The sequence below is a fragment of the Triturus cristatus genome, chromosome 5_2 (assembly GCF_964204655.1).
Source record: "Triturus cristatus chromosome 5_2, aTriCri1.1, whole genome shotgun sequence".
Taxonomy (NCBI): Eukaryota; Metazoa; Chordata; class Amphibia; order Caudata; family Salamandridae; genus Triturus; species Triturus cristatus.
In genome coordinates, this window is record NC_140588.1 from 49,259,566 (window position 1) to 49,285,438 (window position 25,873).

Here is a 25,873-nt window from a genome sequence, read left to right on the forward strand (position 1 = left end):
AGTTTTACGATTTTATCTATTTTCTACATGTTTTTGCACCCACTTCTAAATAGTGCATTCAAACAGAAAGCATTAGAAACACTAGGCCATTTTATTAATAGCTATTTCCGTTAATACACATTTTCACAGGAAACTCTCATTAGTGCCACTTGGTTATATGTGTTAGTATTGGTTTGCATGTATGTTTTCTTCATCTTTTGTTTTGAAGCACGCTTTTACGTTGATTCTATACTTGTCTCATTTGTCACTGTGTCTAACGAGTGCAAAGTGTACTTTCAGCTCTTCGTGTCTTTGATAAGTAAATGTGTTGTGTATTATGATTTTGAAAATTGTGCTACGTTACTGTATAATTTAGTCAGCCATACTGCATTAAATTGACTCTCCCATGTTGCATAATTCAATGTCACTGGGTATAGTTCACAATTGGTCTTTCGACATCTGCCAGCGAAACCTAAAGTTAGGGAATGGGTGACTTTACGGATCACAACTGAGAGGGAACATCTTGAAAGAACATTCCCCTGCACCGAGATTGTACCTTGCAAGAAAGGATCCTAAGGTTAAAGAGTAAAGGACCTTCTGTGACCATCACACAAGGCATTATCTATTGGTCGGCGGTCACGTGTACTGAGCAGTGGGCTATTACAAATGGGTATTTATTTGCCTTAAAATAGCAGTGGTCCACTCCAAATCGAACATTTTCTTAGCTTAATAAGAGGCTGGAGCATCTCATACACCGAGTACTGTATATAGGACACAACGAATGAGTTTGGTAAACAAACGTAAGATTACAAACCAGAAGGTGATGGGGGCAGGGCACTAACAGGACACCTTTGTATGGATGCATTTCCAACTCGTTTGCTACATACGAGATTTCCTGGCAGGTGGAATGCCCGCACACTACATAGAGAAGGCATTTAGAGGAATTACGCCACATACTACTTCTTAAGGCTCCACAGTCCCCACCACCAGTCGCCTAACACACGGCGACGTCGGCTCATAGATAGATCCCTTCTACGAGACACCGTGGATATATTACTGCGGAAGAAGGAATTAATTGGGAGTCATACGGACAAACCTGTCGAGCGTCGAAGGCTCCACTGCCTTAAGCCATAGACTAGAAGCTCACAGTCCCCTACACTGCCCCCCATAGGCTCGTTGAACGATTAGTTGCATGCCACTGGTTTCAGGTAATAGGTATAGGAGGAGCTTCGTACGCAGCTCCTAGACACCTGCTGAACCTGTGGTCACTTCTTTGCCAGTGTGCCCTTAATAACATCAACCATCAAGACCAGCCAACGAAACTTCACTTCTGGGCGTGAGCCATGCGTACAACTAGGACCGACGGTCCCTTCCGGAGCGATTGCGCGATCTCTTCCGGAAAGGCGGAGCGATCACTTCCGGGGCGGGATCTTCCAGTTTGTAACCAATTGCAGAATTTATAGGGCGTTGCAACCACCGAACCCCTCCTAGTGCCGCCCATTAGAATGAGTGTCAGCAAAATCCAGATTTCTGATTGGTTCCGATTTCCATATTTTTTTAACTACTTTTTAGAGTCGAAAGCTAGGCAGAGGCGATCGGATTGTGGAGACCCTCTGACGTTAGACGGGAGGTAAGTGTCACGTTCCGGAACCTACCACCTGTGTCGAGTCGGTCAGGGTGCGACCACATGACACTTGCCTACAGTTATAATAAATTATGTTGATGATCCGCGCACTGTAGTTAGTGTGCGTGCACAGTGAGTGTTCAGTCTACTAACTGTGACCTTTCTCTCCTATATTTTTATTTTGGCTTCTCACATATTTCCTTTTCCTTCTGTCTGGCCTCCTGTCGTGCGTTCTCTTAATTGTATTCCTCAGTGTATCCCCCTCAAAGCCCTTTGAATACTGTTGCCTCAGTATTATGCTAATCTTTTCTTTTTCCTTACATGCTCTCCATATGACGTCTATACTTGCATGTCTTATGTTCCCTTTTCTTAACTCTCAGATTTTCTGCCTTGCTATTATTCTCCCCACCTTATTAGTGTTCCTTCTTTCCATGGGCTCTCTTTTTATATCTTCCTTTCACTGTGTCGCTTCCTTTCTACTTCAGTCCCTATGGATCCAAGGTGTACCTTTCCAACTTAAGCGCACAAATGCCTGTTCTGCACTCATCTATTCCATGAAGGCCCATTCTGTAGCCGTCAATCCTGTGAATAGCCCCACTGCATCGTGTATCTATTGCTACAATAAAAGTCAATTTTGGGGGGATTTACAAGCCATGGTTCGCTTGTGTTAAGCCCACATGTTGGGGAAATTGACCATTTAAACTTTTTTACTGTCATAAGTTTCCCAAATGTTGAGTTACCCTTTCCTTCTTTGCAATGCTCTGTAATATGAACGTGCAACCTTTATGCATTTATTTCAATTTCTAGCATTGAAAAAGAACCACAGCATCTACCAGCTACTTCAGTTGATAGGTTAGAGGGTTATAAACCATCCCCTTTGTCACTTTAGTCTCGCCCTGTGCTACTTACATGCCGTTTCTTAGCGAAACACCAGACATGGTAAGGCTCTTGCAAGCTCTCATTTTTTTCTCTTTTGTTAATGCCCCTCTCTCTCTATAGATCCCTTCTGTCAATTTTTCCTCTATAGCTCTCTCCAGTAGTTGCCCTTCTCTCTTGCTCCCTCTTGTGATTGTCCCTTTCTATATGTCCTTCTTCCTTTTGACCCCTTATTGCCACTATCTTTTTCTCTTGTGTCACTGCCCCTCTGTCTCTCCAGCCATTACACCGCTTGCTAGCTGACACTGATCGCTGGCACCTCATCATGTTGTTGTTCCCTCTCTCTAATGTTACTGCCTACTCCTTGTTCGTTCACTGCCCCCACTCGTTTTCCTATCACTGGACCCGATTTTCCTGTTACTCTACAGTTACTGCACACCCTGTCATTCCTGTTACTACCCCCTGTTCTTTCCCCTACTTCTTTCTTGTCACTGCCTCTCTTTCTGTTTTGTCACTTTCCTCCCCTCTTCTACCACTGGTCTCCGTTTTTTTATTGACACTGCCTCTTTCTTCTGTCTCTGAACCTCTCTCCTGTTATCACACTTTTCGGTCTTTGCCACTCTCCCTACAGTCATTTACCATCTTTCTTTGATCTTTGTCCCTCCCCCCACACCTTTGCGGTCACCTTTGCTGCAGTGGTTTCTTCTCTCTGGTCACTATTACTTTCTCTCCTATCACCGTTCTCCTGTCTCTTTTCACTGCCTCTCTTCACACTGATAGCTCTACTTACCTTTTATAGCACCTTTACTTTCACTGCCCCTCTCTCTTTTCATTGCCATCTCTACTTTTGTTTCTTATTTACGTTTCATTGTCCCAGTTGTGGCTTCTTGCGCTATCTCGCTTGTCAATTGTTCTCCCATCACTGATGGTGGACATTGACACATCACTGCAGACCATATTATGTGCACTCTATTGGCACTTCTGTGACGCAGGCAATAGATGAAACACTTGCTTAAAGAATGGGCCTTAGTTTTCACTTTTCTACTATTCACTTGATTCTGGTTAAATAAAAAAGATTGTGGAATGCAGATAACTGTCATTGGATGAGCATCTTTAAAATTGCGTTGTTAATCAAGGAAAGCAATAATGCAGTAATCCACATTATGCACATACACTTGCAAATGAATTCCATCTCTAATTTCAGACTGTTGCTGGAAAGGCAATGCAGTTTTTTAGCTAAAATGTTGCCATTTTACGTGTCAATAGTGTTTCCACTTGAAAACAATGTTTAAGTGTAGAACAATGGGGGTATTAGTACCTTGGAATATTTCCTCAGTGTTCTTATTTGTTTTGGTAGTCTATATATCGCAATGACATGCTTCTTTTCTAGTCACTCCAGAACACTTCATATACAAATGGAGAGATTACAGTGATATTTCTTTAGAGGAAGTTGTGTGCTAGAGTTACGATAATCAATATAATTGACTGTTTGATATTAACAGTCTCCTGTTACAGATACTTTTGAGTGGAAACGATCGTTTACACATAAGAAATGTGTAATTGGGTATCTGTTGAAGCTGGTGCTCAGGTGTGTCCTGTGAAACTGACGTAATAATGCCACGGATGGCAATTTGACAAGTTCGTATTGCCTAATCGCGGTAATCTGGGTTATATTAAAAGGGCATCATCTCAAACATAGGCAACATAAAAGCGGTTGGGCCGCGGTATGAGTGGAGCAGTCTTGGCTTAGCATAAATAATTTGGTCTACTTTCCCCAAGGTTTTATTTGCCCTTTTAGGGGTATTACTAGAAACTGTCACCTCTAAGTATTAGAGGTTCACCATTTAAAGCTTTGTTGCTTTGTAAACATGACATTATGCAAAATAAAAACATGAAACACACGTTCAAAATAAGCATGGGGCTGGTTACCAACCTAACTTCCGGAAATAGTCGAAAGTAAATTCATTTCCAAGAAGATACTAAATTGCCAAGACATATTTAGCAGAACATGGACTGTCCAAAACAAATCCGGGACATGGTTCTGCAATAGAGAATGTCTGCCGGCTTGTCTTCTCTTTGTGTTTCATTCAGTTTTATTTCTAGGTTATAGCTCAGAAATATCCTTTTCTTACTGGGAGTCTCGAGATTATTAACACAGGTAGCGCATTCCAATAGATAATTAGTTTGACTTGCGTTTTAATTAGACTCGGCCTCATCGCTGTTTGATATACACGAGTTTACTTTCGACTACAGTTAATATGGGAATAAACACCTTCCAATTCTCCGGCGTATGTTCTATATATGATTGTAAAACTGTATTGCGTTCCGTCGGGCGTGTGTTCTAACCAAAACACAGTGCCTCTCATCTAGCTGGTTGGTTGCACCTTCTTACATTTCCTAAAAGTGCCTTTCTTGTGTGTCACCGGTGCAGCCGAAGCTTGCATCAATATTTACACGGGGCTCCCGGAGATTGAGGAAGCTGGGGATGATGTTTTCATTTCTTTGGCTCTTCTGTACTGCCTGGAGAGTTCCTTATCCAGAGGCTGTGTGGGTGGAACTTGCAGTCCCCTCTCCCCACAGCCTCTGCAGAGCTGCGCCGTGAAGGGCACTGAAGGGTAAGCAGGTTTTCGCAGGAACAGCTAATATGTTGTGCAATAGGAACATAGTAAAAAAGAAATGAGTACAGAGACCATGACCCTCATTGGTGTGTTCAGCCCTCCTTTCATCCTCATTTTTTAATAGAACGTTGGTCATTTTCTGGCTTGACCTTTCGAAATATTTATCCAGCTCAATGCATTTCCATGCCCTGTCCGAGGTTGACCAGCTTTTTCATGCATGTCATCGTTTAGAGGGAAAACGACCCCCCAAATAATAATACATTGTGTGTGTGTATGTATGTATATATATATGTGTGTGTGTATGTGTATATATGTATGTGTGTGTGTGTGTGTATATATATGTGTGTGTGTGTCTATATATATATATATATATATATATATATATATATATATATATATATATATATATATATATTCAAACAGCGTTGCTAAGACGCCGCCACTGGCCTCACAATGCCGGTGCCGTCGATTGGTGCAACAACCATCAATACATAAGTCCAAGTTCATTCAAGTATGAAATGAAGAAGACGGCACATCAAGTAATTTTCAACTAGGATTTAATGTGCAAAAGGGAACGACGCGTTTCAGCAATAAGCCTTTATCAAGTTTACATTGTGTGCTCAATCCACTCTAGAAATACGTGAGACACAGTCCAAAAAATAATAACAAAGGAAAGACTTTCAATTCATTTCATTGCAGAAGAAAGACCTTCGTTTTTTTCTGCCCTTTGTGATACTTAACAGCATATTGCAACGAAAAAAGATTTAAACACATTTCCAATTCATGTGTATATGTCAATATCGACATAGTCCCAGAACCTGAGAATTCTTTTCGCAATACAAATAAAAATCATTGCAAAATAAATATATGAAGACGGTTGTTCTATTTTCAAGTGAAACCCCAACCGTGATTATAGTGTAAAGCATTGGCATAGCCAATAGGTCTCGCCTTTGGGAGCTTATGTGTTTAGCCAGAACGTTTGGCTATGTTGTAGAGCATTGTGGCTGTTGTGCATTATGTTGAAAAGTAATAATAAAAAGTGTTAAGTATTTTTGTTACCTTTATACAAACGAAGACAACATTCTATACAACTGAAAAACCTGATTAAAAATGTCTTCTAGTTTTTTTTTTTGTTTTTTTTTTAAACCGTTTATTAAAAAGTTCAAAGAATATACAAAGATGGGCCTACAACCTTCAGGCCGGCCGCTAGCAAACAAGAGGAGCATAAGATACACACAGTAGAACACAGGCTGCGGCAAAGGGAAACGTACAGGAGTTAGCCGCGTTGATGGCCACACCATCCGGACACCACATGACGGTTTCTTTTAAACATAAATAACAACAAACAAAATCAAACCACAAGGCAACCCACGATTGAAAACAGCAGCATGTGCTCCCCTAGAAGGGGGACCCTACCAATCCATAGGAGTATCAAGGGGGGGGGGGGGGAAGGTCAGAACAGGGACTGGGTGGACTCCGTGCCCGGTACCGGAGAGCTAAACCGGCTAAGGGAACGGGGCAGGCGATGGATCGGGCAATAACGGCGGGGCACAGATTCCCCCACGGTAGGCGTTCCAGGGGCCCCATACTTTCACCCATGTCCCAGGCTTACCTCTCGCTACATACACCACCTTTTCCCGAAACATGCACCAGTCCATATTGTCCTTCTAGGCCGAAACAGTCGGGGGCCTCTGGGAACCCCACAGCTGAGCAATATCGCGCTTAGTCACCATATATCCCAGAGTCACCCACCACGTCTGTGGCGCCGAATAGTCGGTTGGTTCCCACACGTTCAACAGGCATCTCCTCGCTTCGGGCAGCAGCGGCACACGCGTAACCACCCGCAGGACCTCATGCACACCACGCCAGAATCGCTCCACCTCTGGGCATTCCCACAAAATATGAAGAAAGGTCCCCAAAGAACCACACCCACGCTTACACAACCCGTCCACAGCATAGCCCATACGCAATAGCCTTGGCCCCGTTGTGTAGACCCTATGGAGTATCTTGAGCTGGACGAAGCGAAGGCGGGCCGGTATGGCCACCTCTTTCGGGGAGGCCACCGCAGAGACCCAGTCCTCATCGTCCAGCTCCAATCCATCGGCAACCCAAGCCTCGCTAAGATCAAGCAGCAATCCCGCGCGGTCATTGATCAGTTTTTTATAGATTAACGAGATCGTGCTTTCCGGTACATGTCCATCCAGCACTCTATCTTCCAGAGGGGAGTACTCCGGGATGGAGGCGACGTCCGGGAAGACGGAGCATAGTGCATGACGGATCTGCATATACCGAAAGTACTCCCTGTCTTGCAACTGGAATTCCGTCTGCAGCATCTCGAACGTTTTGAATCCCCCCCTCGTCCAGAGATCCCCCACCCTGCTGATGCCTATCATGTCCCACTTCTCGAAGCCCTTCGAGGTCCACAGGGAGCCCAACTGCTCAGACGCGTACAGTGGTGACGCTCGGGTCAAACGATCCTTCCACCCCATCGCTACATTAGCCGCGTGCCACACTCGTACCATGACACGCATGGGGCCCGTCAGACGTGCGTCGAGCGAGCTGGAGTAGAGCGCTCGATTATAGTCACCACCCGGCAGTAGCATCTTATCCATTTCAAAGGCCGGGTTTAGGGCGGGCCCGTATAGGCCGTGATTAATCGCAGCCAGCTGGGAGGCCCAATAATACCGTTTAATATCCGGGAGGGCTATCCCCCCGTCATACCACGGGAGCGTCAGCTTCGCCAGGGCGATACGCGGTCTTCCGTCCCAGAACAGGCGGCGTTGCAAACTCTCCACCTCGCGGAAGTAGCGCGCCGGGACGAGGTCCATTGTATTCTGCAAAGCGTACAGGAAACGCGGCAGCGACATCATCTTAAACAATGCCGCCCGGCCGAGCGGCGAGAGCGGCAAACGCCGCCAACGCGCGACATCCTCCTTCAGGCGCTGGAGGGGAGGCAGCAGGTTTCGATCATACCGGGCCTCCGCGTCTAGGGTGATGAAGATACCCAGGTACCTAAATCCCTGCGGGGCGATCTGGATAGGACAGCCCCGCGGAAGGATAGGAGCCTCCCCAGAGAGAACATACACGCACGATTTAGCCCAGTTGATGACAAGGCCGGAGTTACGACCAAATGATTGCAATACATCAACCAGTACTATCAGTGATTTACGTGGGGAAGCCAGGTACAGGAGAATATCGTCAGCATATAGAGACACGCGGTCCTCATACTCGGGGGTCCAGCGGAGACCACGAATAGAAGGTTCCCACCGCAGCCACTCCGCCAGGGGCTCCAAGGCAAGCGCAAAAAGGAGCGGCGATAACGGGCAGCCCTGCCGCGTGCCCCTGCCCAACTCAAACGGCGCCGACACTCTACCGTTCACAACCACCTGCGCCAGTGGGCCAGAGTACAACAATTTAACCCAGCTGATAAACCCTGGGCCAAACCCAAATTTCGCGAGCGTCGCCCAAATATATGGCCATTCAAGTGTGTCAAATGCCATAGTGGCGTCCAAGGATGCCAAGATGGCCGGCTCCCGTATGAACGGGACACGTGCGAGCACCCCATGCAACCGCCGCAGGTTAAGCGCTGTGTTACGATGGGGAATAAAGCCGGACTGGTCCTGGTGGACCAAGTCACACACCACGCCGACCAGCCGATTGGCCAAAACCTTGGCGAGAATTTTGGGCTCCGCATTCAATAACGAAATGGGTCGATAGGATGTGACCCGGTCCCGTGGCCTCCCCTCCTTGTGGATAACCACGATGGTAGCACGGAGATGCGGTGCCAGCGTATCCGGTCGCAGCTTATACAACTCGATGGGAAGACCATTAGGACCCATGGCCTTGCCGGAAGCGACCGAGCGTATGGCGAGGGCAATTTCTTCGGCGTCCAACAACACCCTGTCCTCCTCCGAAAGGGAAGGCAGCGCGATCTCTCTGAGCAGGGCATGGGAATCCTCTTCAGAGCGGGAAGACACTGGGGAATACACCCCACGGAAATAGTCCGCGAAGCAGGAGACAATTTCCTCCGGTTCAGTGACACACACACCATTCGTTTTCTCAATCAACGGGACAACTCGACTCGCTCTCTCTTTTTTATCCAGCCACGCAATCAATTTACCAGCCTTATCACCCACATCATACAGTCTCCCCTGTTGCTCTCTACTGAGGCCCCTGGCCGCCTCCGTGACGAGGGCCTTATAGGCCGCTTGCTTGAGTTGGAGAACATGTAATTTATCATCCGTCACCCCACATTCTAGATCACCCTCCAACTCGGTTATCTCAGCTTCAACACGGGTCACCTCCTCCCGCTCGCGCCTCCGGGAGTGGGAAATAAGGGACAGGGCCTCTCCTCGGAGTACTGTCTTGAACGCCTCCCACAGTGAGACCGCCGATGACACAGACCCCACATTCTCATCAAAATAGCGCTTAAGAGATTTAATCAGCTCTGCGCGAATGGTGGGGTCACGCAGGTACCAGGGATTGATCGGGGCCACTCTACCCTCTCCCCTCGACAAAATATCAAAGTGCAACAAGAGCGGGGAGTGGTCCGAAATACCCCGTGCCAAATGGCGCACTTCTCCCACCCTCCCCACATAAGCCGCTGGGACCAGGACATAATCTAGCCGTGAGAGACTACCATGAGCCCCTGAATGGAAGGTGTACTGTAGCTGCGTGGGATGTTTTAAACGCCAACAATCCACCAGCCCCAGGGTATCCAAGAGGCCAGATAACCACGCTTGGGCCCGGGGGAGATCCCTAGGGGGGTGACGATCCACAGTTCCGGAAACTACTGCATTAAAATCCCCCCCCCACCACTAGAATCCCTTCCGGAAGGCCAAGGAGGAGGCGCCCCAAGTCCGCAAAGGTGGTCGTCTGCAGCCCCGGTGGGACATATACTGACATAAAAACGACCACTCTGCCCTCCAGTCTACCCACCAAAACCGTGTAACGTCCCCTATCGTCATGGCGCACCTCATCAATCTCCAACGGGAGCGAGTTTTTAACCATAATGCCCACACCCCTTGAACCAGACGTGAAGCCCGAATGGGCCACAAGGCGGTAGCCCCGTCGATTCATGGCGCAAAAGGAGTTGCCAATGAGGTGCGTCTCCTGCAGAAAAACTATATCGGGCGAGGTTCGCTTCAAGAACTGCAGGACCACACCTCGTTTTATCCTGTCCCCCAGTCCATTGACATTCCAGGACAACAAACTCAGTCCCCTACCCCCCATCATAAACAGAAGTCATCACTCGTCCCCCAGAGAGCACTGTAGAGATAACACAATAATACATTTGCCTTGTGGTGTAAACGAACAACACCCCACCCCAACCCACCCATTCCAACAAAACTCCCCCCTCCATGCACCCCTGCATGAGCCCGGACAGCCCCCCCAACTTGCAGTGTGCCTGTCGCCCCTATAGAAAGAAACTAGCTAGACCCCCTAGAGGAGGAAAGAGTACCCCTTCTAGACCCCACACAACCTCCATGGGAGGGGAATGTACAAAGACAGACGCTTGATCGAAAGTAGCATCGTATTCGTCCAGAGTGAGGCCCAATATTGACCCCTCAGTCCCGATCCAGTGGGCCGTCTCCTCCCGCCGCCCCCCCCCCCGCCATCTCGATCCCCAGACAGAGTGTCCAGCCAGTCCCCGGCCGCTTCGGGACGATCAAAAAAGTGCGTGCGACCATCCACCTCCACTCGCAGCTTGGCCGGGAAGAGCATGGCGTACTTTAAGTTCAGGTCCCGGAGTCGGCGCTTAACGCCCAGGAAACTCAGTCTTTGCTTCTGGACCGCTTGGGTGAAATCAGGGTAAAAATTCACTTCCATATTTTCCAGCTTAACCGGCCCATGTAGTCTGGAAGCTTGCAGGATAGCGTCTCTGTCCTGAAAGTTAAAAATCCGGGCAATGAGAGGTCGCGGAGGGGCTCCGACCTTCGGCCTTCCCCCGGGAACCCTGTGGGCCCTCTCCACAGCAAAAAATTTACTCAGTCCCCGAGGCTGGAGATGGGTAGCGATCAGGTTCTCCACAAATAGATCCGCCGCCGCCTCCTCCCGTCCCTCGGGTACTCCGATGATGCGGATGGTATTCCTCCGGGCCCGACTCTCGGAATCCTCGAGGCGCCGATCCATAAGTGCGCTCGCCTGACTTAGCCGGCGTACCTCCAGTTGTAGTGCTGCCACCTCAGTTGTAAGGCCCGATGCGGTGTGGGCCAAAGAATCAACTCGATCGTTCGTCTTGGAAAGATCGGCCCTCACCAGGCCAACGTCCACAAGGATCGCGTCGATCTTCTGTGCCAGGGTGTCGAACCGCTGGCCCACCGAGGCCTTCATCTCGGAAATGGCGCCCATGACGTCGTGGAGAGTCAGATCCGTGGGCAAGTCCGGGGCATCAGATGGGCCCTCAGGGGACTTGTGCGGTCCGCCGGGAGATCCCCTCTGGAGGGTATAGCGGTCCATGCTATTGGCCGGATGGACGGTGCCACGTCGGGTCGACTTGGTCTTTGACCGATCCCCATCTTGTTTCGTGGCCATCGCCGCTGGTCCCACAATCGCACCAGCAACGCCGTAGAGGGCAGGCAATCAGGGCCACGAGCTCCGGGGGGGGGCCACCCCAGATCGGCAGAGTGGGCTACGGCAGGCAGGCAGGGTCCCCCAGCGAGGCCACACCAACACAAAAGGCTCCGCGATCTCACTTGCAAAGACGGCGAGAAAGCGAAAGTGCGGGGTACGCGACTCGCCAGGCCCGGCCCGCCGTTGTTGTTCACTTTGCCACTGGGCCACCCCCCAACGCAAATCCGGGGTTCAGCGAGAAGAAGGCCGCAATCTTCAATCGGTGCTCACTCCGGCACCCGAGGTCCGATTCGAGAACGGAAAACGGGTTCCACCTCAGCTCAGGCTCACCAACACAGTCCCCTTAATCGAGGCAGGATGAATTCAGGATAAATGTAGGAGGTTGCGGAGGTCCTCGGGAGCCTCGCACCTATGCGGCCATCTTGGTTGCGCGCTAGGCTCCTCCCTCTCTTCTAGTTTTTTGGTACTTGCACTGCTGGCAACTTCTTCCTGCCTGTTCTCATGCTTGTTTGTTATAATTTCTTTTGTTATGGGGGAGCGGGACATAAATAACGGGGAAGTGGAGTTTGGAAAACAGTAATTTAATTAGAACACGATCAGTGGACGGACACTAGGGGAGAATCAACAGATGCCAGATTCCAAGGGCAGACTGACGTGATGCTTAGGTGGTGCGCTGATGCAAAATGGTGGTGGTGAATGATGTTTGGTGCTCAGGTGGTGACACTATATGCTATGGATTGGAGGTCCGTTGTGGATTTGAAATATGTTGTTTGGTGTGTAATTATGCGGTGTGTATTGGAAATGTATGGAGTTGAATTGTGTGGCCTGGAACTGTGGTGTTGAGTGAAATTATGCTTAGTGAAATTGTGTCATAGTGCGGAGTGCATTTATGTTGATTGGTGGTATGTGGTATAGAGTGCATTTATGTGGAGTGTATTTATGTGTAGAGTGCAATTATGTGGCGTGTAATTATGTGGTACTGAGTGGTATGTGGAGTGTATTTATGTTGCAATGAGTAGAGAGTAATTATGTGATACTGAGTGGTATGTGGGGTGTATTTGTTGCATTGAGTAGAGTGTAATTACGTGGCGTATAATTATGTGGCACTGAGTGGTAATACGTGGAGTGTATTTATGTTGCAGTGAGTAGAGTGTAGTTATGTGGCTTGTAATCATGTGGTACTGAGTGGTATGTGGGGTGTATTTGTTACATTGAGTAGAGTGTAATTACTTGGCGTATAATTATGTGCCACAGTGGTATTATGTGGAGTGTCTTTATGTTGCATTGAATAGAGTTTCATTATGTGACATGTAATTATGTGGTACTGAGTGGTATTATATGGAGTGTCTTTATGTTGCACTGAGTAGAGTGTAATTTTGTGGTGTGTAATTATGTGGCACGGAGTGGTGTTATGTGGAGTGTATTTATGTTGCACTGAGTAGAGTGTAATTATGTGGTGTGTAATTATGTGGCACTGAGTGGTATTTGGAGTGTATGTTGCATTGAATACAGTGTAATTATGTAGCATATAATTATGTGGCAATGTGTGGTATTATGTGGAGTGTGTTTATGTTGCATTGAGTAGAGTGTAAGTATGTGGTGTGTAATTACATGGCACTGAGTGGTAGGTAATATGTGGAGTGTATTTATGTTGCATTGAGTAGAGTGTAAATATGTGGAGTGTGGGCTCAGCTGGGGGGAAAGAGGAATAGAGGAGGGGTGCTATGTCTGGCTTAGGTCACAGTGGCTCCGGTGGTCTGTTTCCCTGTAACACTTGTAACCGCATTGTAATGTAACTGCGGGGAAGCGGTGGTGAGGGGAAGACAGTCTTGCAAGGACAGTAATAAAGCTGTTTACACTCACGGTAAATTAAACATAGTATAAAGCGTAAAAAAACAGCACTGGTAATGTTTACAATTGGACATTATATTGAAAACAGGGATTGGATGAGAGACTGTCCCTGGGCCTGCTGGGACCCAGGAAGAAGAGAGGTGCAGCCAACGTTCACGTGACATTTTTGAGGCATAAATTGTGGCATAGTGCCAAAAACACGTTCCCCCTAGTGTTAAACAGCGTGGCCACACGCCTGCTTGTGGACACAGCCTGCGTCGAGGTTTTCGTTGACTAACGGCACGTTATATAAGCGAAACAACTGCAAACCCCTGCAAAATTCGAACAAGTATTATTTATTGATAGGCCTTCATTGGTATGTTGAGGGCACAGACTGTGCAGTACTGCACACTGGGCTGCCTCTTTTTGGCTGCGCCATACCTTTTGCGGCTACAAGCATATACGATCACTGCATGCGTGTGCGCGATGTTTGTATTCAAGCACACGGTTGTGGCAGGGGTGTGTGGTGATGAAGAGAGGCGAGGTATAGTGCGCCACTGATTCATTGTTGTTTGCCTGTACTATAATACCATTTATAAGCTTAAAACAATTATTTGAATTAATATATGTTTCCGTTTGGCCTATAAAAATACGATTTACAAATCCAGTACTGTTTAGGCTGAATATGCAATGCCACGCTCACATGGGGCCACCCCCATGAACTGTGTGGCATATCCCATGATTACATCACAACGTCACATAGTACACAACAACCAATTCCACACAATGGAACAACGGTAGACCTCAGAATTCGCTCGTGTTTTTAGTGAGTGGCAGCAACCGGTGCAGCCGTCTCGTGCTGCATGCAGTGAACAAAGAGGAGCCCAGACAGGACAGCCGTGCTGCAACCCTTCTCTGACACCGGAATATCCGATTAGACTTCACCATCTCCCATCGGCACAAGTGCGGGTGGGAGAGCCCATTTATACTGCGCAGACATTCCACCATACTCTGACATCCCTCTGTGTAGTTCACAAGCCACAACCCGCACCTTGCGCTGCAAAGCCAGCCTCATGCAGTGACTACCAGCACTGCAGCCTACCTGGTGCTAATTAAGTTAGAGATAGGCGTGCTCCTTTCTGGGGACACCAAGTGGAGCAGGCAACGCCTCCTCACAGTGTCCAGCAGAATCTTGCCACGGCTTCTTTTGCTGCTTGGGGAAAGGGGCAGTGCATGAGAAGCAGGCTGTTGCTGACAAGTCCACTTCGGACGACGAAGCCTCCTCCCAGCCACCGTGAAAGATAATCTCTTTGGAGCGGGCTGGAGATACACCGTGAATATTGATGAAGGCTATTGAAGTGCTGCCACCGTTGCTTCCCCACCAAAGGTCACTGTGGTGTCTGTTTACATCCACTCTAGTCCTTGAGCGGGTCTCGTCCACAACTCTGTGCAGTAGGAGGCGGGCACAAGACTCAAGCTACAAAGACACACATTATTTTAGACGCAACAGAAATTGTGTTTTTGTAATTTGGGGAAAGCTCACACTGCACAAGGACGGCGCTCATTTTTTACACACTGATTTGTCACAAATGTTGCTTTTAGAGGCTTGTCCTTCGGGAATTGTCAAAAGCATCTCACCTTGGAAGTTTTTTTCAGAGCGAGACCTTCGCTGTTGCCCAATAAAAGCATACAGACATTTGCACAAGCCTGGGAACTTAACACAATCGAGTAGTAAATTCACTCCAGAAACTGCAGTACCAGCAAACACTATGAGTTAAACACATTTGCAGGGCTACCAAACACTCTACAGCATGTTTTAACCCCTTCCATGCTTATGACGAGCTTAGCTCGTCATGAGTCACAGTGGAGCTGTGCTCATGATGAGCTGAGCTCGTCATAACGGCCGCGGCCCGCCCACGCGCGATAAATTCCCTGCCTGAGCGGGAGAATTAATCAGTGGGCAGGGTCGTGACGAGCTCAGCTCGTCATGAGCACAGCTCCACTGTGAGTCATGACGAGCACAGCGGCGCCGTGGCCCCCCCCGCACCGTGGGGGAATTACCCCCGCAGGGAAGGGGTTAAAAAAGCCAGGTGGCGGCGAAAGGGAAAGCGGCGCGTTTGACAATCTGTTTCCAATTAACGCGACCGCGAGACCCGGCACGATACTTGGAAACAGATGGCGCTGCTGCTCGCTCCTGAGGACCCTAGGCCAGGTACCAGAGAAGGCGGGACATGCACCCGCCTTGGGCCAATTGCGTGCTGTTTTTCTTAGAAAGACGCGTGCAAAGGTCAGTGGGGGAGATAAAAAAAAAAAGCACACGCACGAGCGTTTGTTCATAGTTTCAACGCCCTTGCTTAAGTCTTTCAGAGCAGCGCATGTGCGCTCGTTCAGGCGAGACCTAAAAACACTATATGGCATAAACCGAACCACATGTTATCATCAATAACAACGGGGGTCAAAAAAGCGTGCCAGTTGCATACTAAGTCGGCTCACCAATAGATCAGGCCTGGAAAAATAGCCCAGACTTGAAAGATCCCTGTGTCGGGCAATTGCCCAAGAGGATGACCGTACTGGCAATAAAATTGCAATCACCGGTAGTCTCTCAAGGTCCTAAATGATGGTCCAAAATTGGAAGAATGGTGAGTCTAACAGTGACCTCCATAAGCTTTTACTGCAAGTTGTTATTGCTGTTAACATGTGGTTCTGTTATGCCTTATAGTGCCTTTTTAAATTTATTTTGGACACTATTAATCACTGTGGGGGTTTCACTTGAAAATAGAACAACCGTCTTCATATATTTATTTTGCAATGATTTTTATTTGTATTGCGAAAATAATTCTCATGTTCTGGGACTTTGTCGATATTGACATATACACATGAATTGGAAATGTGTTTAAATCTTTTTTCGACAGAAAAAATCGGAGGTCTTCTGCAATGAAATTAATTGAAAAGTCTTTCCTTTGTTGTTGTTGTTATTTTTTTGACGGTGTCTCACGTATTTCTAGAGTGGGTTGAGCACACAATGTAAACTTGATAAAGGCTTATTGCTGAAACGCGTCGTTTCCTTTTGCACATTAAATCCTAGTTCAAAACTACTTGGTGTGCCGTCTTCTTCATTTCATATTTGAGTGAACTTTGGGGGGGCTATTATTGATGATCAACCTCAAGTTGTCTTACAAAGCAAAGTTGATTGAATCCTGTTCTCCCCATATTTTAGTAGTAAAATTGACAGGGAAGAATTTACCAACTCTTCTTGTGGTTAATTTTTATAATTCTTTCACTATAACTGATGAGTTAGAGCTCTCACTGTTTTTTTGGGTGATTATGGTGACAGTACAGAGACATATTAGTCCTGGGAGATATTAATATTGCCCTATTAATTGTTCAGCAAGGCTGGAGGAGGGCTATGGCCCCCAGGGGCTAACCCACTTTGAACATACCACGTCCGGCATTTTTTAAGAAAGTCTTTTATCAACCTATAACTTGATTTGCCCCGAGCAGTCGGACAGGATAGTTCCCATACCTGCATATGTTGGTCATGGCCGTCAAAGTATAATTGATTTATATTTTGGTTTCCTCTTCATTGTTGTCGACAATAGGCACATTAAGTGCAACAAAAAACTGTCTTCGTGATCACAATCCACTAACACTGGACCTTAATATACATGCTGTAAATAAAGGAAGGACCATGACTCAACTTACTAATGTTAATATTGCACCCATAGATCAAGCACGTAGAATGAGGCGGGAAAGGATCACCCCTGATAGTTTTATTGATAGTTTAATTACTAATTGCGCGCAGGGGTTTGGGATTTGCTCAGACAAGGACTCTCAACCATTATCCGTTCTAATGCTTTTGACCGAATCGTAAAGCAGGTTGCTTCTAACTTAACTGTATCCTGTAGACCAAGGCCCCCAAAATTTTAAAACTGGTTTGATGAAACCTGTATAACTACCCTTAAAGAACTCATGCAGGAACTTAAGCAAAAACCTAGGGTAGCTTTACGGGTTAAAAATGTAAGGTGGGCATATAAACTTGCAGTAGAGAGTCGGAAAAGGCAATTAAAGGAGATGGCTTGGGAGGAGCTTAGCCAGGCCAGTGTGCTGGCCAATAGTCCTAGATTCTGGTCTGTTGTAAATAGTCCATTGTTTGATGATTCACCAAACTCAAGTAAAGATTGTCTAGTTCCTGCTGAGAGGTGGGTGCAACACTTTGGGAAAGTGTATAGTGACGCAACCCCGGGATTTACGCAGGGAAGCCAGCTATTGATTTGGTATGCCACCCTCTTGTTTTTACAATTGATGAAGTCAATAAGGCGATCACATCAACCTTGGGGGGGGGGGGGGAAGCTCCAGGTCCCCAAGGAGTACCGGCCGATCTCTATAAGGCAGATAGATCCTAAGCTATGGGCAAAGATTTTAACTCATGTTTTTAATACAGCCTGCCTGTCTGGTTTACCCCATCTTGGGCTAAGGCGCTCATTATACCAATCTTTAAAAAGGGAGCAAGGGATGACCCGGCTTGTTATAGGCCCATCTCGCTCCTTCACTCTGTGGCCAAAATTATGGGGAAAGTTGTCTTGGCACGTGTAACAGAGTGGCTCGATCAAGCAAGCATAGTTTCCGATCACCAATATGGTTTTAGGCAAGGGAAAGGTACGCTGGACCAATGCCTTAATCTCCATTTGGTGATCGGGAAGTATACAGTTGCAAAGCGTGGGGACCTCCATCTGGCCTTTATGGATTTAACCTCGGCTTTTAACCTTGTCAATAGGTCAAAGCTTTGGTTGATCCTTCAAGATATAGGGCTAGACACTGACTTGATTTCATTTCTGGCAGCCATACATGAAAACACAACAGCGGCAGTGCGCTTCAATGAAGATGGCAGCCTAACTGATTCATGGGCAGTAAAAAGAGAGGTCCAGCAGGGGTGCATTTTGGCCCCCTTGCTGTTCACCCTCTATATTAATAAGCCAGGGGATTCTCTGATTTCTTGTTGTAAAGACATTCCTAGAGCCGGTACTAAAATGATTCCCGCATTTTTGTACGCTGATGATGCGGTGTTGGTGGCCAGGACTGCAAGGGGGCTGCAAATGCTCTTAAATTGTTTTATAGATTTTATGGAGCCATTGGACTTAATCACTAATTTTAAAAAGTCGCATGCCATGTCCATAGGTTCAAGGAGGGCAGCGAATGTTAAATTCTATTGTAAGGGAGTTGAGTTAGTAAAAGTCCCCGCTTTTCCCTATTTAGGGGTTCTTTTTGATGACCATCGCTCATGGTGCACACAGCGTGCACATAAAAAGAATGTATTAGCTAGATCATCGGGTGCCACTCTAGACTTTGCAAAAAGAATAGGATCAAAACCCCTCCCTGCACTTATGAAGATTTACAATGCCAAGTGTCTTCCTATGGCGACTTATGGGAGTGACATCTGGGGTTACACAGATGTCAGAGAAATCCAAGGGGTAGAAAACATTTTTATGCGTAAACTGCTTTCGGTCCCTGCATCCGTGCCAATTTTCAATATACACGAGGAACTAGGAGCGGGTTTTATTTCTGATCAGATTGCGGTTGCCCCCTTATTGCGTTGGCTGAGAATTAGGGCACAACCAACTCCAAACCTAAACCAATTGATCATCCAAGACTGTCTCAACTTGGAAAAGGTGTTAGACATTCCGTGGATAAGATGTATTAAAGATCAGATGGAAACCCTCAGCTGCCCCGATTTATTCATGAGCCCCATAGCATTGGGTAAACTGGCTATTAGAGACTTTAAACAGCAGTTTTTAGATAGACGAAGAGTACTAAGGGAGGAGAATGAATTGAAAAAAACTACGGTGAGAAGATTTGCCACACTGAGCTTGGGTCAACAGATGCAACCATATTTACTTTACATAAATAAACCACATCATCTCTTCATTTTGATGAGATTTAGGCTGAATATGGTTCCCTGGCTTCTTGCTTTCCCTAAAGGGTATTTTAAAGAAGGAACATTAAATCCCTGCCCCTGTGACAACTTCTCGGACCAGGACATTCTTCATACAATATTTTTTTGTACATATTACATGTCTGTAGATTGATCTGTCCTGTTTTGTTATTTGTACTTTGATGGCTATAATCAGCTGAATAAAGTTAATTTTGACTTTACTGAACTTTGGATATATATATATATATTACATATTACCTACTGGCGGTCGCCAGTAGGTAGATATAGTTAGGACCTATTTTCCATAGGAGATCCGCAACATTCTATTTGGAATAACTTTGGCGCCGATTGACGAATCTTCGCGGAATTTTCAAAACGTTTTGGCCAGCTCCGGTCCGCTCCTATCCTGAAGGTTTCACGGTGATTCGTCAGGCGGGGGCCGAGAAAAAAGGGGGGTCCCAAAACGTGTGTATGTATATATATACATACATATACACAGTGGTGTTTCCTACCAGAACTAACAGTATTTTGGGGGTGCGTTTTTTTAAATTTCAGGGGCCTATGCACCTTCTCCCCCAGTCAAAGCTATTTAACATACATGCAGACCTGTACATTTTAGATCTCATATTCCGGACTGTTGAAATGGGTCATGTAGCACAGTATTTATTAATCAGAGATGTACAATTTGTCACCGCAGAACCAACAAAAGTGCAACTTGTGGGATAAATGCAGTGCCAAATTTGGAATAAAAAAATATATATATGAAATGTGTGTGTGCCAGGGCCCTCATCAGGAGGCCGCTGCAGCTCACACCACTCATAGCACCTGCTATCTCTGTTAATGACGGTACCAACATAACTACTGATCATCACACTACTAACAAAAGTGACACTTCAGACTATTCCAGGCCACCCTGAGCTATAGAAATGGCTTGGGTGGCAGGTATTAGTAATTTTTAATGTATATGGAATAAAACAACTGTTGTGCTAATCTCCAAATGAAGACCGCGTCACCAGGTGGCAGACTGTCATAAGTTCCAGCGCTAGTGACAAGCACCCAAAACCACTGTCTCAAATAAAGCACTGGATAAATGCTATTCCAGACACTGCCATCCTTATTTTACACAAATTATATAACCCAAACAACAACGCTGTCATTTTGCATGGCCTGCAATTGAGTCCAAGTGTTATTTTTTTTCCATTCAATAAAGTTTTTTAAAAAGCCTTCATATAGAATGTTTCTGAGTTTTAACATAGCTATATTACCCATTGACTTGTTGACATATATTCATTTATTATGTATCCTGCAAACGCTTTGAGATTCTTAAACCTCAGTAGTGCTCGATTCTGTGACTAGCAGGCTCAGTCCCATATTACCACAGACCGGGCACCACTTTTCCTGTGCATGATATATATAGGTTTCTGTCAAAGATCCTGGGAAGTGAATTGTAGGGTAAGGCCGCAGTTTTTTGTGTGTTGAGGTTGCATATAGTGCCAAGTATGAAAATGCGGAAAGTTTTACTCTTAATTATTTTAACCAATACCCTCATTTTTCACCAAATCGTGCACATCCAATCAGTCACTTGATGTAGATTCTTAATATCGCTTTCCATTTATATACATTTATGAGAGACAGAGTGTTCAATTCTTCACGTTTCGTTTTGAATACACCGGCTGCCTAGCACTCCGGGAGGTCGTGTTTTTAATGAGTTACAGGCCCCACAACGGGTTAAACATTAATCTGTAATCTTCATGCACCGGCCTAGCCCTGATTCTTGCCAAGAACGAAGGAGCTGGTTTCTTGGCAACTGTTAAGGTTTCTTTTCATTTATTGATGGAATTCTGACATCATTTTTAGGAAGTAAAACAAGAGAATACTAACTTAAGGAGACCGTAGGAATTTCAAAAGTCTACAGTGTCAGCTCCTCTATTTTGTAACAATGAATGTGTTGGGCGCTACTGTCTTGTAGGAGAACTGGATAAACACTTTATTATCATAGGAAACCTGGAACATGCATTAATTCTAAGTCTGTATCAACATTGGTTAATTTAGTGCACCTTTCTTTTATATTTACAATGTCTTGTTATCAAATAGATATTCCCTCTCAGTACCTCCCATTCTTTCCTCATTTCAATCCCTGCAGCATTCTTTGTAATTGGCTTAATCATTTGTATCCTATTTCTGCAGTACACCATTGGCCACTATCCTAGAAGTCCATGGAATGTTTAATGCTGGGGCTGTCATGTGTACTCTGTTATAGATACATTAAGATCATGGATGTCAATTCATCGAAATGCCAGGAGTAGCGACAGTTACATCACACACACCCTTTGAGCTTTTTGATATCAAAGGAAGTGACATCATATGACCTTTGACCCTGACTCTTCCCAGAAAGTGATGTGCCATGATCTTAACCCGGATGACAACAGAACAATTGACATCGCTGAAGTTACATTATGCGTGATTTAATATAAAAACAACACAAATGTCTCTTTTGGATCCACAATTATTAGGGTGCTGCCATAACAATTGAAAGTGATGGAGTGCATTGAATACAATACTTGCTCTAAATTGTACTGAACAAAACGAATGAACCAGAGCTCTTTTAAATGGGATCGGGGTGAGGGATTCTTTGCACAAGAACATTTTGAAAGATAAAATTGGTCAAATAGTGCATTTTTAAGCAAACATTTAATCTAAATCTAAAAGGCCATGGAAGGGCACTTGTTGAATAATATTTGTCCTTTCATGGTGTCCCAAGCCATTGAAACCTTATATACCACAGGAGTTGACCACTTTGTGTTCCCAGAATTTGCTATGGGAACCCCCATATGCCAAAATAATCTCTACAGTGCCTAGGTCAGCATAAGCTATTGGGTGCCCCCTTATAGCAACAATTATGTATAAAATGCCAGTCCTGGGATTTTGCCATTAATGTTATTCATGTAACATGGGCGACCCTTATGTCAAAATTTACCTCTAGGATGATATTTCCAGCGTTTTGTCATGTTTGTCCCGCTCTTATATGCCACAGATATAATCTTTTATGATAAGAATCACAACATCATGCTAGCGTAAGCATTTCGCCATGGGCGTCCCATACCAAGAATTACCCCCAGTATGCTTGTGCCAGCCTTTTGCCACGGATTACCCATATATCAAGTATTATGCCTAGTATGCTAGGTCCCTGTCTGTTAATAACTGTCTCTGGTATGCCAACACAAGTATTTTTCAAGAGTAATATGCAGATTCACAATCCTACCACATTCTTATTGACACTAATTATGAGGATTTGGGTGTACTCTATGATATGGCTGTGGGACCTTATCATGGAGTACACTCACAAATACCGTCCTGGGTGCAGTCAGTATGGTTAACTTAACCTTAGCACAACCCTGGGTAGCTGTGGCTGCGATCAATAAGGCTTGGCAAAGGAACTTAGTGTAGAACCTTTAACAACACTGAAAACCAGATTAAGAAAGTCACACACCAATAAAGATATACAACAACAATGTATACAATTTATTGAAAATAAAGCATATTTTATGAATTTTAGAGACCTTGTTTATCAAAATTCACAAGAGGGTTCAGGAGGGGCAGAGTTTAGAAGTTTTTATCACTTTTAAATGCAACAGCAAACGGGCATTAGTAAACAAAAATTTTGTACATTTTTCAAAAGTTTGAAAGAGTTAGTGTGGGTACTCGGGCTAGGGTGACCAAATCCAGCAGGGAAAAGGTCTAGGGGGCAAGAAAATATACTTTTGGACCACCACAGCATTTTTGAAGCAGGTTCTAAACTTTATAGAATGACCGCCATAGACATCAATGGTGTTGTCTTGATGATGAGGATACTGGCAAAAGATCCTTAAAGGCGCTCCGGTTGTGGTGCGGTCAACGGTAGGTGTCTGTGGTTGTTCCTTGGCTCGCAGGTGATGAGGGTCGACTTTGACCATGGAGGTTGGGGTCCCTCAAAGTCCTCTATGTTGCAGTAGTTGGTCAGCTGGTCACGTTGCACTGTGGTCCGGTCAAAATCCTTAGGTGGGGACTTGTGTCCCTTGAGTACGACATATCCGGTCTTTGATAGCACTTCCGGGTCCGGCAGACATGAGTGCAACTTTTGGCTATCTCGGATTTGTCCTTTTGTGCGCCCGTCGACTGATGGTAGCAAAACGTCTGCAGTGGCTACCAGCTTCTCGGTTTGGGCTCTTTCAGTTCATGTGTCCCTGGAGCTGGTTCCAGGGGATCAGTCGGCTGATCCTTGGAGTCACAGCTGTGGGTGATGGTGGGAAATCAACTTTGCCCCGTGTCAGGGTCCGCAGGCACAGTCCCAATCTCACTAGCCCAAAAGTGCAGCTATTGCAGTCCCTTCAACAGTGCAGCCTCTCTGTGTGTGGGTTAATGACAGCAGGGCAGTCCTTCTGCAGTCCTCTCTTCTTTTCCAGCGTTATCTGATGGGCATGGTGCGACATTTAACGCAGGAAGGTGCCCCAATGGGACCACAGTCCTACCCTGCCTAGTGACATGTTTCCTGCAATGTGTGGCATCTAGCTATCCCAGAGTGCCCCATTCTTTCCCCGTTCAAAATGGCACAACTCTTCCCTAGTTGTCAGGAGCACGGACGCCCACCCTATAGGTGTGGCTACCAGACGGCTACATGCCCACGGTAAAACAGGTTTAGAGACAGTTTTTCCTTTCTGGCTCTGTCTCCTAATTGTCTGCCGGAACAAAAGGCATCCTGCTCAGGGGTGTTGTCGCAGTCGGACCTTCAAAGGCGTCTTCCCCCTTTGAGGCTTGCATTTTGGGCTACCACCCTGAGCGGCTATCCTGGGAGAAGAGGACTCACCTCGCTCTGCGGCAAAGGCCTTTGTTCCTGGGCCTGGGATTTGTTCACACATATCTCCAGGAGGTCAGAAATAAGTCTGTGTGCCAGGGCCTTTGTGAAGCCACTTGACTGGCTGAAGTGCAGAATGGCAACTTTCTAAAAGTTGCTAACATTAATAGTGACATTCAATCTGGCCTGGGTATCAGGTTGGATTAAATGCTATAATTAATTTGATACCTTACTCCAACTTGTTAGATAGTCCCATTCAGAGGTTAACTGGGCTAGAATGCCAACCAGTAACCCTGTTAGTCAATAGGGTTACTAATCTTTCCACAACAAAACAACAATTTAAAAGTGTTGCTGGTAAGACATATCGAAAATCACATGTCCCACATAATATTATACAGCTCCCTGCCATAGGGCTCCATAGGCCTTCCATAGGGGAGACTTACATATATCCTTAAGGGAAGTGGTGACTTTGCCATTATGTGTAATGGCAAAGTCGAACTAGCAGTGTAAAACCCTGCCTTTCAGATTGCAGCAGCAGGCTAGGGTCGATTTTGTCCTTGTCATGTGCAGGGAGGCACGAACCGTGCTGCAACCCTGGATGAACACTCTGTCTTACATGCCCTGAGTACCACATAATTGGGACTTATAAGTAAGTCAGTACTTGCCAATTGGGTGTATCCATTTTAACATATCTTCTGCATAGGGTTAGAACACTGGCACGAAGGGTTGGTTAGCGGGCCTCAGTCCACTCTCAGAGATGAAAGGCCAGCAGCTAATAGTCAAAATGGAGCAAAAAAGTGGGGACAAAACTGCACAAAGGCTTGTTTCCTTGCACTAATTTACATTCACTAACCCATACTCCTCATCACATACTCACCCTAATCAACTATTCTCACGCTCCTGGACTTATTTATTCTCACTGTCTTGCACTCCCTCTTACAGTCACTCACACATTGTCACTCATTCTTACACTGATTAACTCACAGGTACTCATTCACAATGACTTTCACTCACTCTTATCCTCATTTCATCATTCTCACTCACCCAACTTACTCATACTCGCTTAGTGACATGTATTACCACTCCTACCACTGTCTGCCACTTTCACTCACACACACATGTTCACACACACACACACACGCTTGCACATACACACCCCCTCTCTCACAAACACACTCTCACCTGCAAGCATGCACACAACAACCATTCACAATTGTTTTACTTACCTGATACTCCAGTTTGTATTACACTAATGGTGAATAATGTACAATCATTCACTGTTAGCGTAAATAAAAAATGAGCTGAAAACAAGAAGGGTGAAGCTGCCCATGTCTTATTGCCACTGATTTTGTCACCTCTGTGGCCAGGGGTTGCAAAGGCAGTGTCAGGGGTCGCAGTGAATAAGCCAGGCGACTCCTAAATGACACCCATGATTAAAATACTGATGGTATTAAAGATTAAGGGTTATTGGGATTGTGCATCTACAGAGCTTTCCTACAGGAATGCTTGGATAGTACCTCGTTAGTCTCAGTATGTTATAATTCCGACACAACAAGGTGAACATCAGTTTGTGGGTTTATTTTGTTGACTAAAGTTCTAGTCTATACTTCTGG

The 25,873-nt window shown here is 45.9% G+C and overlaps 1 protein-coding gene across 8 annotated transcripts in view; it reads left to right on the top strand.

Moving 5' to 3' along the window:
• Nucleotides 1-1,515: 1,515 nt before the first annotated feature.
• The window catches only part of PTPN3 (protein tyrosine phosphatase non-receptor type 3), a 1,752,022-nt gene continuing 1,727,664 nt past the window's right edge, over nucleotides 1,516-25,873 (top strand). For 2 of the 8 annotated variants that reach the window (XM_085606837.1, XM_085606840.1), the window contains exon 1: nucleotides 1,521-1,609. The gene's annotated coding sequence lies outside the window, so the exon portion shown is untranslated. Of the gene's footprint in view, nucleotides 1,610-25,873 lie in introns of all 8 variants that reach the window. The other 6 variants (XM_085606838.1, XM_085606839.1, XM_085606841.1 and 3 more) reach the window with 4 other exon arrangements.